The sequence below is a fragment of the Peromyscus eremicus genome, chromosome 9 (genome assembly GCF_949786415.1).
Source record: "Peromyscus eremicus chromosome 9, PerEre_H2_v1, whole genome shotgun sequence".
NCBI lineage: Eukaryota > Metazoa > Chordata > Mammalia > Rodentia > Cricetidae > Peromyscus > Peromyscus eremicus.
Window position 1 is genome coordinate 61,443,875 of NC_081425.1, and position 17,830 is coordinate 61,461,704.

The window sequence follows — 17,830 nt, forward strand, 5'->3', positions numbered from 1 at the left end:
AGATTCGGACTCCATAACACACTTGCAACAACCTAGGCAGCTTCTAAAAGTCTTCTGAAATGACACCAGCAGAGGGCTTAGTTTTAGAAGACTAACGATTTACTGTTTGTTCAGGAGCTGAACAAGGCCATGGCTGTTGACTGCTGCAGAGTGGAAAGTGAAAATCACAGGAAAAAATAAAAGCTTTCCTGGAATCTCTGAGTAGCACACCAAGTTGCATTATTTGGAACTGATGCCTTGACCCCCATTAACTAACAAGGGCCGCAATTCAATTACTGGCTTTATGGCAAGCCTTATAAATCACGGGAACACTGCCAGAGACGCTTATGAAGAGAGCTACAAGAAAGAATCTGAGATGGGAATGTTGTGAAATCCAGTTGCCTACAAGCTGGACTCTGGGGTGAATGAACTTTACAGCGGAATATTTCTCTCCACTTGTAATGAGAATTCTCTAAAAGCAGCCGTAACCAGCAAACTTAAGTTAGAACTTAAATTTGAAAATCAGTCATATAAACAAAAACAAAAAAAAACAAAACAAACAAAAAAAACCCCTGCTAATTAAACGTAAACCGCAGAAAATGTAACCCTGGTAGAAAAGGCAGTGAAATCAGAAATGTTAATGGAGTAAAAGCTTTCCTGGGTACGGATACTGCCTGTGAGTCCATCTAATGTTTCATGAAAACCAGTGAGGCTGAGCACTACCGTGCAACGCCTCACCGCCATCCAGCTCTATGTTTTCAGTTATGTTCAGACAAGTGAGACCCAAAAATCATTCAAAGGAATAGTCCAAAAGTAGACAATTCAGAGGTTTTTCTTGGCATTTTGCACCGTCCTTCTCTGTCCTGCCCAGGACACAAATCCTCTCTCTGTCTGGCTTACCCATGCCATAGACACTGACTTCCCTCCTATTAGCCACTCAGTGGCCATCAGAGTGGTTGTTGAGGCACTGCAATGGTGAAATCAAATAATCCTTGTTTTACTTAATAATACGCCCCCGAAGTACAAGAGGAGAGATGCCAGCAACTCAAATATGCGAATGAAGGCGCTTCCCTTACGTAAAAAGATGAGCATTTACCACAGGTATGCATGTAAACAAAAAGCATCCTACATTTAAGGTTCAACGTTATCTAAGGTTTCAGTCACCCATCAGGAGTCTTGATAGTTAGATGGGGGATGGGGAGAGCAAGGCCAGTAGTGGGTAAAATACAACCGTGGACACAGAATCTAGTCTAGCGCGTCACTTACTGGCCAGAACCTAGAGACCACCTCACTACTTCTTCTCCTGGTCTCTGTGGTCACCAAGTCTCAGAGAGCATCCCTGCCTGGCTCCAGGAGTATGGAACAGCACACTACCTCATTGCTAGCCTGAGGCACCTTCCTCCTGGACAAGTTGGCTCTGGCTACCTCCCATCTTGGAATCCAGCGCACACACACACACACACCCGCCACCCCCTTCCCTCTGTCAGCAACGTATTTCCTGATCTGCAGATGGAGCCGTCACTGAATACATGTCACTGGTTGCAGCACTCCGACCTCACTCCAGCCAGGTTCCGTTTTGTGGAGCAGATTAAAAACAAAACAAAACAAAAACAGAGGGCCATGTGCAAGCTAGGCAAGCTCTCCCGCTCAGGACTCCACCTCTGGCTCACAGACTTTCCCCACTGCTGGTTCTCTTTGCCCAGATTCTCTCTCCTGTGGCTGCAGGGGATCCCAATTCCTAGCTACCATGACTAAAGACATCTGATAGGTTTGGTCAGTGGGAACTAACTGTAGGAGGTGATCTGTGAGTGGGAGGAGGGAATCCTCAGTGCCTCTGTGGGGGGCATCTCTCTTTGCTTTGGATCCGCCCTATCATAGCCCAGATCCTGTCCGGAGGTCCAAGTTCCTGGCTTCAACTGACTGCCCCTTCTTTCCTCCAGCCTAGGGCTCGGCAGCACATCTGCCACTTTCCCAACTGTATACACATGACCCTGTGCTGGAGTCTTTCTGTCTGGAACTCCTAGAGGCAGTTCTCTCTTCCTGTCCAATAGGCATGTGCTCTGCCTTGACTTCATTAACGTAAGTAACCGTTGTCCCTGTCTCTGGTTCCCAGAACCTTGTGTGTAGCTCAGTTGGTTCTCCTCTTCACCCACCTTGCTCCAGCATCTGCTCCTTCTCTAGTTTCCTCGGCAACCTCTGAAGAGGTGGAAAAGGTCTTCGGAGGTGAAAGCCACTTCTGATTTTGCTACCCTTGGAATCCATCAGGTGAGTGACTGACAGACTGCAGATGAGGAGGACACCATTTGTGCTGCCTACATTCGAATACGTCAATCTGGGGTCACACAATTCTTCTGTGGGAGCTGTCCTATGTCCTCTAGACTATTTCACACCAGCGGTGGCCACTAAAGCTACTGGGAACAGGAAAGACTGCGTCAGGGGTGGCGGCTCACAGTAATCCTAGCACTGACGAGGCTGAGGCAGGAAGATCTTAAGTTTGAGGCCAGTCTGGGTTATATAGCAAGGTCTAGACCGGCCTAAGCTATATACTGAGATGCTGTCTCAAAAAACACCAAGAGAGATGGAGATGGAGATTGGGGGCGGCGGGGGTGGGGGTGGGGTGGGGGCAGAATGCTATGAAAACTGCCTCAGAGCAGTGAGTAATATTTGAAAATACTGAAATTTATTTTCAACCATAAAACTAGAGGTTATATTATTTGGTGGTCCTAAATAGGTTTTAGTTATGCTATAGTTAACAGTTCTGTTTTATGTTATAATAACTATATCAGGTTGTTCTATAAATGACTTTTTTTATTTTTTGAGGGGTTTGAGGGTGGCCTGGTTCTTTAGAGACAGGGTTTCTCTGTGTAGCCCTGGCTGTTCTGAAACTCACTCTGTAGACTAGGCTAGCCTCGAACTCGGAGATATGCCTGCCTCTGCCTTCCAAGTGCTAGGATTAAAGGCAGGCAGCACCATGCCCAGCTATGCCCTTGAACTCACTATGTAGTCCAGGCTGGCTTTAAACTCACAACAATCTTTATGCCTCAGCCTCCCAAGTGCTGAGATTACAGATATGAGCCACCACACCCAGGCCTTATTGGGCCACTTTTTTTTTTCTTTTCTTTTTTTTTTTTTTTTTGGAGCTGAGGCTCGAACCCAGGGCTTACGCTTGCAAGGCAAGCGCTCTACCACTGAGCTAAATCCCCAACCCATTTGGCCACTTTTTAATTATCAATATAGATATTTCATTTTAACTAGTGATCAATTTATTAATCAAAATTTAGTGATTTGTACGCTGATTTTGTAAAATGTGGGTGTGGGTGGACCTCGAAACTCCATTTCCTTGCATTTCAGAGCGTACTTTGTGAACTGTAAAACGAAGGAAGCGGGGCAGTGGTTAATTACCTTCTGCACCCCTTCACGCAGGAAGCCAAGCACAAGGTTTTCCACTGCTGGCCAGATAGTGTAGACACCTAGTCTGTGTAATCTGAGGGCTCAAATTACCAGGCTTTTGTTATCAAATTGTGACGGCTGTGGGAAAAAGTAGAAATGTACAGCTAAAATGCATTCAAATGAATACTAAAATTCTAGGCTCCTTCACCACAAACACATGCGATTCATTTCAGTGTGGGACCCACAGGATGAAAGCCCATGGTAATGTTTGCTCCTGCTGGGTAAGCCCCTGTGCTTCCCCCACAGTGGGGTTCTGACCTTCCTGTCATTTCTGAATTTTTCAGAGCACTAGTAAAGTCAGGGGCCAGAAGCCAAAATTTTAGAACGCCCACATCTTGAGAACTGCTTGTATTCCATAGGAGTAATCTATTTCATACAGAAAAGAGCCTACATGGTGGGGAGGTTCTTTTTAAAAAATTCTGTTTATTTTAGGCCATTCCATCTACACTGAACTTACATAATATAGCTACCTTTTTCCTTTATAACAATTTACAATGTTTCTATTGTCACAAGCACTGGAGTTTCTAGTTCCAGGGGGCAAAGTGGTTTACTCCCCAGACTCCATGACTGCCCTCCTGCCAGCCTCACTACCCATGAGCAGCTCGGGAAGGGAAGGAAGCCCCTCACCCTCAGACCCCGGACTCAGCATTTTCCCACGTGAGGAGACAGGTGGTTTCTAAAGTCACGTGTGACCACTTTATTTAAGTATTCAATGATTGAAATTAAATATGTATGCATTAGAAGCAAAACTGTGGGTAACTGGGCAGGATAGAATAATTGTGTATTTGGAAAATATGTCAATTTCATGCAAGCATGTCATGGTCCCAGGCATTTCTTATCTAGGTTATGGGGCTAAACTACACTCCTGTGGTGAGAATGGGGAAGAAATGGGGATTTCCAAAGTCAGGATTTGTGTGGGATTTTGGGGGGGCTCTTTTGTTTGTTTGTTTTTTTCGAGACAAGGTTTCATTGTGTAGCCCTGGCTGTCCTGGAATTCACTCTGTAGAGCTGACTGGCCTCGAACTCTTGGAGATCTGTCTGCCTCTGCCTTCCAAGGGCTGGGATTAAAGGCGTGCGCCACTGTCACCCAGCTCAAAAGTCAGTTTCAGACCTAAAGAAAAGCTTCCCACGTCTCTGTAGTAGGGGGTTCAGGCAGGTGTAGCATGGGATATAGAAGCAGGCAGGTAACATGCTCTGCTGTCCACTCAGGGTGCTATCCCTAAAGCTCAGAACAGGTACTGGCTCTGTCCCTTTCTTCTTTCGCCTCACGTAAACTCGGGGGCTCAGAGAATTTTGAAAAGCTGTCCCCTAAAGCTGTCCAGTGGCTTGTCTAGATGACCCGCAGTTCACCCCGTCCTCCACTTGCCTTACAGCTTACTGAAGCAGTTGCTGCCAAGGCCACCTAAGGCCTGCACAAATGCCAAGACGGTTGTCGCTGGGGAGCCGGTGCCTCTGCCTCCTGCACTCACCGTGCAGAGCAATGGAAGCTCTTTCCAGATGAGGGGCCTTCATCTTGGAGGCACTTAGAAGGTCACCGGAGCAAAAGCAACGGCTCTGCTTGCTGGAGACAGAGTGGCCAGACTCGGGCTCTGTGCCAGTGCGCTCGCACGCTCAGCCTGATGGTGCCACCGACACAGAGACACCCAAGAGGGCCAGCACAGTGGTGCAGCCAGAGTCCGACCGGATACACACATGACCGTTCATAGGAGCATATCCCTTTACCGTGTTTCCCCAGCATGTTTATACGTCAGAGGGTTTTTGTCTTGGCTTTTTGTATTACATGTGTCTCTGTGTCTCTGGTTTGAGAGATGGACTTCTGCTTGGTTTCCATCCAAGAGTAAAGGAAGTCATCCCCCCATGGTTCAGGGAAGGTCACAGCAGAGTGTTCTACAACCATCAAAGACAGAATCAAGGAAGAGCCCTTCCCCACCCTGTGCAGTTCGGCAGCTCAGATCACCACACCAGCACTATGTTATCGCCAAAATACTTTCTGCTGTCGCACTTAACTGCCTTCCTCTAGTGGAACTGACAGGTGGACCATGTCTTCTTGCAGAGCCCTACACAACTCTTGGCACAGACCTTACTAAGAGTCATTTGACAACAGTGTACAACGATACCACCAACGAATACAGCCAGTGGTAACCAGCAACCCATAACTCACCCCTCCCCCTGCCACAGGCCTGTCCTGGTCTGGCAGGAGAGGATCTACGGTCACTTTGTTGAAAGGGGAGGCTCTGGTCTCTAGTCCGCCCTTGGGGACATTGTGCTCAAGCATAAAGCTCCTGGCAGCCAACTGGAAAGCCACATTCTCTCTCCTTTGACTCAGAGAGTGAATGGGGGCCCAACCACAGGGAAAGAAGGAATCCAAGCAAAACCCCACTAAGAGAAAGTTACAGGTTAGAATGCTGACACAGAACTCTCAGGGCCTGCCCCAGCACCCATGTCTCTCAACAGAGCTGCACTACAAAAAGGCACTCACAGGCAACACAGTCCTTTGTTTCCATAAAGACGAAGAGCCAGTAGCTTTCATGAGGGCCCCTGAGCGGCCAGCACATCCTGTTGGTGAGTTTAGCTGCTCAGAATATCAGAGTATCGGCACCATTCCAGGCGCTAGGCATGCAGAGACCTCCCTGCCAACGATCAAAGGCTTCGGTTTCAATGTCCCTGTTAGGGTGTGACTGTGAACTGTCCCACTGGGTCCCCTGTTGTTGGCACTGTGTTGGGAAGGTGTGGAGCTTTGGGGACTGTGGTCATACAAGCAGAAATGGGTTGTGGAGGGCAGGTCTTGAAGATGATACCTCCTCCTTGGCTGCCTCTGTGATGGGCTGCCTCATGCTCCAACCCCTGAGACAGCAATCCGTCCTACCGTCATGGCTCCCTTACCATGACGGACTTCTATCCCTTGAAACTATGAAGCAGAATAAGCCCTTCCTCCCTTGAACTGCTCCTGTGACAGGAGAAGCAGCTAGTACAGAGCCCCTTCAAACCTCAAAATGCACCTTAACTGACAGAGGAAGAGTCTACACCTTTGAGAGCTGATTGTACACTGAGGGCTATGCCCTCGGAGATGGACTAATTTGCAGAAGTAATAAATGGCCCTAACTGTGGAGATAAGCCCATTCCTGAGAGTGCATGCTTGGCCTTCTCTTGCATTCTTCCATCTTTCTCTCTTGCCATGTGATGTCGCCCACTATGTTACGATGCAGCACGAGAGCCCTTGACTTGGACCTCCATTGTCTAGATGCCGCTCCTCTATCTTGGACTGCCAAGCCTCTAGGTCTGAGGTGAATATACCTTTAGCATTTATAATCTCCCAGCCTGTGGTATTCTGTTACAGTGGCAGGCAATGGACCAAGGCACAGAAATGTCCTTAGTGGACACCTGCTCTTTCCTCTACAGCCTATGAATGGACAGTGAGTAGGAAGAGTCAAATCCTGCCAGAGAACATTCCTCAGTCCCAGCACCTTCTAGTAAACACAGCATCCACATGTTCCCTATGCCTCCTTGTCTGCTTCTGATTTCCTGCCCATCATTCTGTCATTGTTCATCTGAGACCTCCCCCCACCCACAGTACCTTACCCACACCTCCCGTCCTTGCCCTGTTAGAGACACCCCAGCAGCAGCACGGGGACACACCACTCTTCCCTGAGTCTTCTACTGGGTGGGACAGCACTGGCGTCCAGCAGTTAGGAATATTCTGATGGGCACCTAATGAAATAGGACATGCTTGTTCCTGACTCAGCTACACTCTGGCATCCCACTGACATGATCCTTTGACACAGAGGAACGTGGTATGTGTCCCCTCATCATCATGGAGCTGACTGGAAGCAGTAGTTGCCGCCACTGCCCAGCAGTGTGAGAGGAAATTTCACCTCATGGGGCTAGTCCAAATGTAGTTGCATTTCTATTGTATGTGTGTTTCTGCACCATAGGAAAGGGAAAAAGGAGGTGGAGACTGTCAGTGTTATATTCCACTGGAGGAAAGCAATTCTAATCCCACATAGGGTAGTCAGAAACACAAAAGGAATATCAAAGCCTCCAAATGTATTAAGCCAGGTGACTCCCCCTCAAGGAGCCTGTATCCACACTTCTGTATGTCTTGCTTTTTTCACTTCAAAAAAGGAACTGCTTATTTCTTTTCTTATATTTAACCAACTAATTGTGTGTGTGTGTGTGTGTGTGTGTGTGTGTGTGTGTACATCTGTGACAATGAACATGTGGCAGAGGCCTGAAGACAACTTAGAACAGACAGAATTCTCCTTCCACCCTCTGAGTTCTGGGAATCAAATTCAGATCATCAGACTGTGAGATATAAATATTCAAAACAGCTATAAGTCAATTGCTCAGACTTTTTTGGTTTGGTTTGGTTTTTTGAGACAGGGTTTCTCTGTGTAGTTTTGGTGCCTGTCCTGGATCTTGCTCTGTAGACCAGGCTGGCCTTGGACTCACAGAGATCCACCTGGCTCTGCCTCCTGAGTGCTGGGATTAAAGGCATGTGCCACTGCCGCTCGGCAATTGCTTAGACTTTAAAGTACCTCTTACCACAAAATGCTCATATTATTACCCCAATTTGAATTAATTCATAATTGCAAATAAACTACTTACTAATCATGATGATTGATATTGATTTTCAACTTGACAAGCTTTAGCATCATCTATGAAACAAGCCTTGGTGCACACCTGTGAGGGTTATATTAATTAGGTGAGAAGACCCACCCTAAATCTGGGTGGCATCATTCCCTGGGCTGGTGCCCTAGACTGCATAAAAAGGAGAAAGCTGGCTGAGCATCAGCATCCATCATCTTGTTTGATTCCTGACTGTGCATTCAATGTGACCAACTGCCTCAAACTTCTGCCATAATAAGCCAAACAAGCCAAAGCAAGCCCTTTCTCCATTAAGTTACTTTTGTCAAGGTATTTATCAGAGTCCAAGGGAAAGAAACTAAGACACTAATGGTAACAGGGTTAATCTGTTAGTGATTGTTCACCAGTAATATACCAAAGTAAGTGGTATTGTTCACTAGTAATATACCAAAGTAAGTCATCGTTCTATAAAAAGAGGAACCTGAAGTGATCAGTAGAAGCTGGAATGGTAGTGACGTGGAAAAGAAGAGAAGCAATGTCCTCTTTCTTCTAGGTGTGACAGAGACCCTCTACAGTCTTTTGAGATGGCATCTGTGGTGGTCTGAACAAGAATGGCCAATAGACTCATATTTGAATGCTTAGGGTGTGCTCTTGTTGGTGGAAGTGTGTCACTGGGTTGTGCTTCAGTGTTTCAAATGCTCAAGCCAGGCCCAGTGTCTCTCTCTTCCTGCTGCCTGCTGATCCAGATGTAGAACTCTAGGCTCCTTCTCCAGCATCATGTCTGCCTGCATGCTGCCATGCTCCTCACCATGTTGAAAATGGACTACACCTCTGAACTTGTAAGCCAGGCCCAATTAAGTATTTTCCTTTATAAGAGTTGCCATAGTCATGGTGTCTCATCACAGCAATAGAAACCCTAACTAAGATGTCCCTGGCCTTCTCTGGCTTCCTCTCTGATGGCTCTCAGCCGTCAGGAGGTTTCCTCACACATGTGGCTGCCTTCCCCAGTTTCTCAGCCCAGGAATCTGTCCTCAATGCTGCAGACAGAGGCAAAACCACAAAGACCCCCACACAGAGGTGAACCTGTAGTGCCTGTGCTGCCACGGGCTCCCACACACGAGAAGACCAGACTGCTGTGATGTTAGTGCCTCTAACCTGCTGCCCTGGACCTTCCATGCATGCTGTCTCCAGCTGGACTGACCTGATGGTTGTTTGCAATTCCTTACAACAGCAGCACTCTTAGAACTAAAGGACAGCAGTGATACAAGAACAATGCTCATAAGTGGCAACTCCCTGAGCCTCTATCTGCCCATCCAATAGACAAAGCCAGTCTTCTCACTGGTTCAATATCTGGCAAGTTGGACAGACTCCCAATGTCCTATAGTGTGACCCATAGAATTATAGTTAAATTTCATTAAAAACAAAACAAAACCTCACATCATCTGCCTCACCTCCCACCTATCAAAGTTGGAGGGCTCGTTTCTTTTCCAAAAACTCTTCAGGACTTACAACAACGTGGCAGTCACTCTTTAAGTCCCAATGGTCCCTCTTAAAGCAAGTGTCCTGATGCAAGAGAATCGAGAGATCTGACAAGCATCTCAGTTGCCCCTGGAGGGGTTACATAAATGGCTCAGAGCCACAGGCAGTAAGGACACCTGCAACGACAACCGAGACTGTCCTCACTCCGGCAAACAGCTTAGGAAGGAGCACAGGCTTCCCCGTTGAAGTAAGGGTCCTCTGACTCGCGTATCTCCTCTACCGTTAACAACAACCAACTTCAAACGAGATGTCAGTGGTCCATTTCCTTGCTCAATCACACACCAAATGTTTGCTAGGTTCCGCCTGCCTATGTGACATTAGAGCAAACACTGATATGAGGCCTGAGAGGAGGACTACAGCCAGCAAACCCATCCCAGCCACTACGGAGTGTCTGGGGAAGAATCTGTGATTCCAGCAGCGTGGACAGTGTTAGCATCCTCAACAGCCTCCCTCAGAGGAGGCATCAGCACAGCTGTCAGAGCAGACAACTGGAAATGGTAACAGTCGGAAGCAGAGACCCTGGCTGAAGGAAGGTGGGAAGGAGAGGTGGACTTGGGATCTACTCTGAGGACACTGGAGCATTCAGCAGTGTCTAGGCAGCAGATGACCTCTGCAGATCACAGGATAGCAGCACTGAAGGCTGCCAAAGCTGCAGGGTGAGACAACTGCGGGCGGGGGAATGGACTCAGAGCTTGAGGTCAGGGATGCCATCAACATGGCCCGATGCTGGATTGTGTATATGTGTGTGCACATGCATGCGTGCATGTGCCTGAGCGTGTGCCTGTGTGTGAGCTTGGCATGAGACAGGAATGAGTTTAGCATTGGGCAAGGTCCCAAGGTATGTGGTACAGACTCACTGAAGCCTTTGAGAAGCAAGTGAAGGGGGTGGGGTATGCAAAGAGTCCAGTTTTAAATGTTCTGACTTGGAAGAAAACCAAAAGCCAATACCCTTGATGACTATGGATCCTCAGCAAAGTAAAGGGTAATTTTATATTCATCCATTCATCTCAAGAGATGTGGGAAAGGCCTTCAGTGGAATGTAACATTCATGAGAAAAACTTCATTAAACATGATATCCAAGAACATCAATCACCAATATTATAAAGGCCATGTATAACAAGCCATGAAGGCAATATTTAACAGTTACAAGCTACCCCTCTGAGGCCAAGAACAAGGCAAGAGTGCCTATGCTCCACAATGCCAACATAGTAATTAAAAGTCCTACCTAAAACAGTTAGGCAAGCAACAAGAATTAAGGAATCAGCCAGGCATAGCAGCACATATCTACACTCGCAACACTTGGAGGGTAGAAGCAAGATCATCAGGAGTTCAAGGTCATCTTCCGCTACATAGTAAGTTCAAGGTCAACCTAGGCCATATGAGAACCTGTCTCAAGAACCAGAAAAGAAATTGTACTGCCCAGGCTTTCAGAGTGTCATGCAGAGGAAACCCTACACTGACTACAGCCCAAACTGTTAGAATGAATAAACACCACTGCACGGTTGCAGTATACAAAACCACCATATGAAAACCAACAGTCTTTCTATATGCTGACAATGAATTATCTGTACGGAGAAATCAAGAAAACAATCCTATTTGCAAGAGCCGTTTGAAAAAAAAGAAAACTAAAGATAAATTTAACCAAGGAGTTGGACACAGATGAGAGAAACAGAAGATTATTAGTATAGAAACTAATATAGTTAAAATGTTCATATTACTCAAAGTGATCTATATGTTCCACACAATCTCTACAACAGAAATGGGGGGAATCTGAAAATTCATATGCAACCAACCATACAAGGATCCAAATAGGCAATGCTATTTTTGAGATCATATTACCTGATTTCAAATTATATTATAAAACTATCACAATTAAGACATCATAATATTGGCATAAAAATGATGTATAGAGCAGCACAATAGAGCAGGGAGCTATCTTAGTTTCTTTCCCTGTTGCTATGGTAAAATACTCTAATCATTAGCAACCTACAGTAGAAAAGGCTTATTTTAGCTCACAGTCCAAGGCACAGTCCATCAAAGAGGGGAAGCCAAGGCAAGAGCTTAAGGCAGCTAGTCACATCATATCCACAATCAGAAAACAGAGTGATGAATGCCTGTACAGTTCCCCTTCTGCACTTACACAGCCAGGGAACAATCTCACCTACAATTAAGGTAGGTTATCCCACATCGATTAATGCAATCAGGACAATCTCCCATGGGCATGCTTAGAGGCCCAGCTTCCAGGTGATCCTAAATTCTGTCAAGTTGACAATGGATGCTAGCCATCACAAGGGCCAAGAAATTAAGCCACTCATGCATATATACTTAATATGATCAACTCATACTTGACAAGGTACCAAAAATGGGGGGTAGAGAGTGACATTTATTAAAAGTGTTGGAAAACGGCATACTGCACACCAAAGAATGAAACTGAACCCTATAGAATACACAGATTCATTTCAAGGTCAATTAAAGACTTCAACGTAAGGGGTTAGCATGGTGGTGCACACATTTGATCCCAGTGCTTGGGAGCAAAGGCAGGTAGATCGCTGTAAGTTCAAGGCCAGCCTGGTCTACATAGTGAGTTTCAGGACAAACAAAGCTACATAGTGAGACCCTTTCTCAAAAAAGAAAACAAAATAAGACTTCAGCATAAAACTGGAATCCTACCTAGGTGTGGTACACACCTACAATCCCAGCATCTGGAGGATGGTGCAGGAAGATTCTGAATACATAGGACCACATAGAGAGGGTCTGCTTCAGAAAAGAGAAAGGAAGAAAAAGTTCACATGGAGCTCAACTCATTGGCAACAATAAGCTACCAAGTTAATACAGTTCAAAATGGAAAATACCCGAACAAACTATTTTCCTTTTTATATTTGTTGTTGTTCTCTTGACATAGGCCTTCATTAAGTAGCCAAGCTGGCCTTGAACTCACTATCCTTCAGTTTTCCCAGTGCTGGGATACATGAGTGCATCACCACACCAGATTAATAGTTCTCTAAAGTACACATACACATGGGGCCAGCGAGGTGGCTCAGTGTATAAATGTGCCTTCAATCAAGACTGCCGACCTGAGTTCAATTTCCAGGACCCACACGGTGGAAGGAGACAACCAGCTCTGGAAAGCTGTCCTTTGCCCTCCATATGTATGCCATGGTACACATGTGCAAGTGCACACACACACACACACACACACACACACACACACACACTAAAGAAATGTGACTAAAAGCATTTTTTTAAAGACCTACAGATGGCTAAGAAATCTATGAAAAAGTTTTCAACATCACAAATCAAAACTACAAGAAGCTACACTTCACACCACTTATGGAGTCTATCATCAAACTCTTAAGAGACAGAAACCTTAAGAAGGATGTAAAGAAAAGGAACCTTAGTTGGTAGGGTAAGGTGGTATAGCTATTATAGAAGAGTATGGAGGTACTTCCAAAAAACTGAGGAGACCAACTATGTCATTCTCCTCCCTACTTCTCAAAAGACCTATAATCAGTACGCTCTTTAAAGAGATGTATGTCTTCACCCTCATGCTCACTGCTTTTTCAAAACAGCCAAGATGTGAGACCAGACAAAGTGCTAATGGGTGGAGAAGTGTGGGGCCAACCAAAAAGCCTATGGGTTGGGGAATGTGAGACCAATCAAAGTGCCTATGGGTGGGGGAGTATAAAACCAACCAAAGTGCCAACCAAAGGGTCAGGGAACATGGGTGGAGCTGTGTCAGAGAGAAAACAAGTCCTACAAGACCTCACTCACATGCACAATTTAAAGCAGAAAGTAGAATGGTGAATGCCAGGGGCTGGAGGTTTGAGGGAAGTGGAGAGGTCTTGGTGGAAAGACACTAAGTTTGTTTGCTTCTTGTAGTGCCATGCATACTCAGTGAGCTTTCTATCAGCGAGCTCTCTAGCTCTCAGTAGATTTGCTCATTGTTGATCAGTAAAGCTCAGGAAGCTTTTAATAATAATAATAATAATAATAATAATAATAATAATACACATACCTCCATATCTAGTATGTATTTAGGTAAGTGCGTGGGTGGACAGACAGATGGACAGGTGGATGGATAGGCATTGTTTTTCACAACTTATAAGGAGAGCAGTCAGGAGGTAGCCACAGACATGTCCTGGGCCTGACATTGAGCAGCAATCTAAACATGGGACACCGACCCCCAAGTTGCTCTGTCATCTGGACAGCAACCGGCACCAGCAGGAGCAGACTGGTGCAGTGGTCCTAGAACCCCCTCTGAAGGGACAGAGAAAGGCAGCCTGAAGCAAGGAGCCCAGCATGAACAACATGCAGGGAGGGGTCCAGGGGTGTGAAGAGCCCCCAGGCTATGGTGTCTGTGCTGTTGCTAGCTGGCTTTACTTTATCAGGTAACCATTGGCTGGGACTGCCATTCCACCTCCAACTCCTCACAGCCATGCTTGAAGTGTGTGACCATCCAGCCTCATCAAACACACTCACCTTTTGGGAAAAGGAACACCAAGTTAAAGGCCTACACTTCTGGTCATCTGAGATGACTCAACGTCTAGTGGACACTTCAGAGAGCAAGAGGATGGCAGTTTTAAATATCTATCCTGGGTTCTATTGTGATCATCAAACTGATTCCTAAAACGACACTGGTCCCTAAGCACAAGGATCCCTGTAACACAAATCTTAAAAGGTCTTATTAATAAAAAACAAAACAAAACAAAAAACAAAAACAAAAAACAAAAACCCTGAGCCAGATATTGGGGTTAAAGTTGAAAGATTAGAGAAACAGACCAAGCCACAGTCAACCTCACCTCTCCAACTCATCAGCTGATCCTGTTTGCATGAATCCTCAGACTGAAAGCCTCTGAGTCCTCACCCCTGAGGGTCTGTCTCAGCTGAACTGTTCTTTAGTTCCTGTCTCCTCAAGCCTTATATACTGTTCTCCACCCAGCCACATCACTTCCTGGGATTAAAGGCATGTGTGCTTTCCAAGCAAAGGCATGACATCTCAAGTGCTGGGATAAAGGTGTGTGCCACCACTGCCTGGCTCTGTTTCCAGTGTGGCCTTGAACTCGCAGAGATCCAGATGGATCTCTGCCTCCTGAGTGATAGAATTAAGGGTGTGTGCCACCACTGTCTGGCCTCTATGTCTAATCTAGTGGCTGGCTCTGTCCTCTGAACCCCAGGTAAGTTTATTAAGGTACACAATATATTGGGGTACACAATATATCACCACAGATCCCCACTGCTGTGTTGGTGCCAAAGGCCCCAGAAGTCACAACTCATGTGCTCTCAAGAAGGCAATAAAAATGCCCAGCATGGTGGTTCATACTAGTGATCCCAGCACTCATGTAGCAGAAAGACTGCCATCTCAGGATAGAGGCCAACCTGGGCTACAGAGGGAGACAGACCATCTCCAACAAAAACAAAAAAGGCAATGAAAACGTAGTTCACAGGACCTTTGTGTTTCGGTGAAAGTGTTTCAACGAGCTTTAGGGTCAAAAAGAAAACATTAATTCCCCAGTCTTCAGTGACTGGGTCTTTTCAAATGGAGTGGCTTCAAATGGAAACGTACAATAATTTCTGAACAAGCTAATTTGTTCTTAATTTTCCTTTCTCCCTACACTTAGAAATATCCTTTTGCAGACAGGTGATTAAAGCTATTACAGGCAGTGGGACCATCAGTTCCTTTTGACCAAGGGCCTATGTCAAGACTCACTGAGACACCAGGTTGTCACAAAGAAGAAAGTCAGGCCAAACCTCCCGGCCACTGAAGCCCCAACACTTCTCTATACCGTCATCCCCCACAGTGCACAACTTACTAGCTAGATGAGCCACCATCCACAGGAAGCGAAGGGCTCTCTGGGCCCCTGGCTCTGTTTGTTCTGCTCACTAGCTTCTTAGCAGTACCAAGAGGTGATGGGATTAACTCCAACCTTGATTCTACAGTCATCCAGCTGATACTGGAAACACTGTGCATAACCACCAGGAACCCGGAGGGTCCATCAGCCTGCCCCAGGATGGATACTTTACTGGGATCCAGTTGCCTTGCCTCAAGCTGCCCACTGTTTGCAGAGGGAAATTATCAGGTCTTTGATTCTGAAAACACTCAGTGACTTTGAGCTTCACAGGATAAGAATCACCCCGCTCCAGGCTGAGAACAAAAATTTAAGACTCAAACAATTGTGGCAGCTTTGACAAAGACAAGGCTGCCACTTGCCCATTCACTGACTGCCCTTCCACAGCATCCCCCTCTGCAAAGCCAATAAGCCCTTCCTTTTATATGACTACCAGTAGCAACAGACTTTATGCATTAATGGATAGATGGACTGTCAGAGAAAGGAGGGCTAAGGGAGGGACAGACAGACAGATGGATGGGTAGACAGAGAGAGACAACTGTATGGCCCCCTGTTAGCCTGATGTCTAATTTTCCAGTTTCAGCTACATGCAGTCAATGAGGTGGTAAACTGAAAAACGAAGTCTTTCCTTCTTAGTAACTTCCCTGGTGGAAAACAGAGAATCAGTTCTTACCATTGGGCTTGGCAACCCTGAGGTTGCTGTCTTTCTTTCTAAGTCTTAAGTTAAAGAACACATTTTACAGCTTTCTTTTTCATATGCAATTACCAGCACCCCTAATACTGAGATACAGTAATGGTCACCTGATGTGCCATAACATGGCTACTATGAGACTTTAAGAGAGACTATACTAACAGTAACTCTTGTCATTGTTATGTTTATTACCGTTAATAACTAACTGTGCCTAGTTATAAATTAAACTTCACCTTGGTGGTATGTAGCACAGATGAGGAAAACACTCACACACACACACACACACACACACACACACACACACACACACGCACGCATACACACGGAGAACGATGGCACACATCAGGTTGGTACTATGCAGTTACAAGCATGCACTAGATTTGGCACTCATTACACAGAAAAGCAAGGCAATCACATCTTGTATTATCATCATTTTAGAGAGGTAAAGATCTAAGTCCTGAAATCACATCATAGGCAACAATTAGAGCTGCCATTTGCCCCAGGGATTATGACCAGAGTATTCCCTCTAAATCCACAGAAACTGCCTCCACGTTCACCAGCCAAGCCACATTGCCTCAGGCTATGAGGAGAAAATCCCCTTACAGCACCAGAGATTCACCTTTAAAGTTACATGAATGTATTCTATTCATGACCTGTATGTATGTGTGTGTGTATGTATGTATGTATGTACACATACCACACCAATGCTTTCACCCTCATACCCATTTACGATGGCTACTATTTTTTTTTTTAATTGTTGAAGACATGGAAATGCTGGAATTCTTGTGCACCATTGATGAAAATGTAAAATGTTACAGCCACTACGAAAGCCACTTTGAAAGGTCTTCAAAAAAAAAAATATCAAACACAGAATTCTTATTTGTCCTAGCAGTCCCCTTGTAGATTAACTCCCAAATGAACTGAAGACAGGAGATAAAACAAGCATCTGAGCCGAGTGGTGTTGCGCACACCTTTCATCCCAGCACTTCGGAGGCAGAGCCAGGCGGATCTCTAGGAGTTCGAGGCCAGTCTGGTCTACAGAGCAAGACCCAGGACAGGCACCAAAACTACACAGAGAAACCCTGTCTCGAAAACAAAACAAAACAAAACAAAAACAGGTATCTGTAGACATGAGTCTACAGCAGCATCATTTGTAATAGCCAAACAAAAGACTTGACCCAAGTGTGTGTGCATGGATGGATGGATGGAAAGGCAGACAGATGGATAGATGGACAGACAAAACTGTGGTATATACAGCAAAATAAGACATCATTCGTCCCTAGAAAGTAAGGGCATTTGACACATGGATGAACACTTGGCTTGGTGAGATAAGCCAGTCACAAAATGGTGAACATTGTACAGTTACATGAGGTACCCAGTGAATGAAATGTGTACAGACACAAAATAGAAGGGTGCTGTCAGAACACAGAAGGGCAGGGCCAATGGGGATGCACTGTTTCCCAGATAAGAGATTCGGTTTGGAAAAATGAGCATGTTCTGGATGGAAATGGTGAATGCTGTGAACAGAATGATCAAGGATCTGTACATCTGAGGAGGTGCAAAACAGTAAATTTTACGTTAAACAGATCTTAACTATATAGAAATAAAACTCACAAAACAATGTTTTAAATAATTTACCAGTTAAATTATTTAAAAATTTCCAAACTATATTGGATTTGTGGGGATTCATAATCAGTTTTGGATATTCCTGAAGGCTGTCTCTTTAGATTTTCCATCAGTT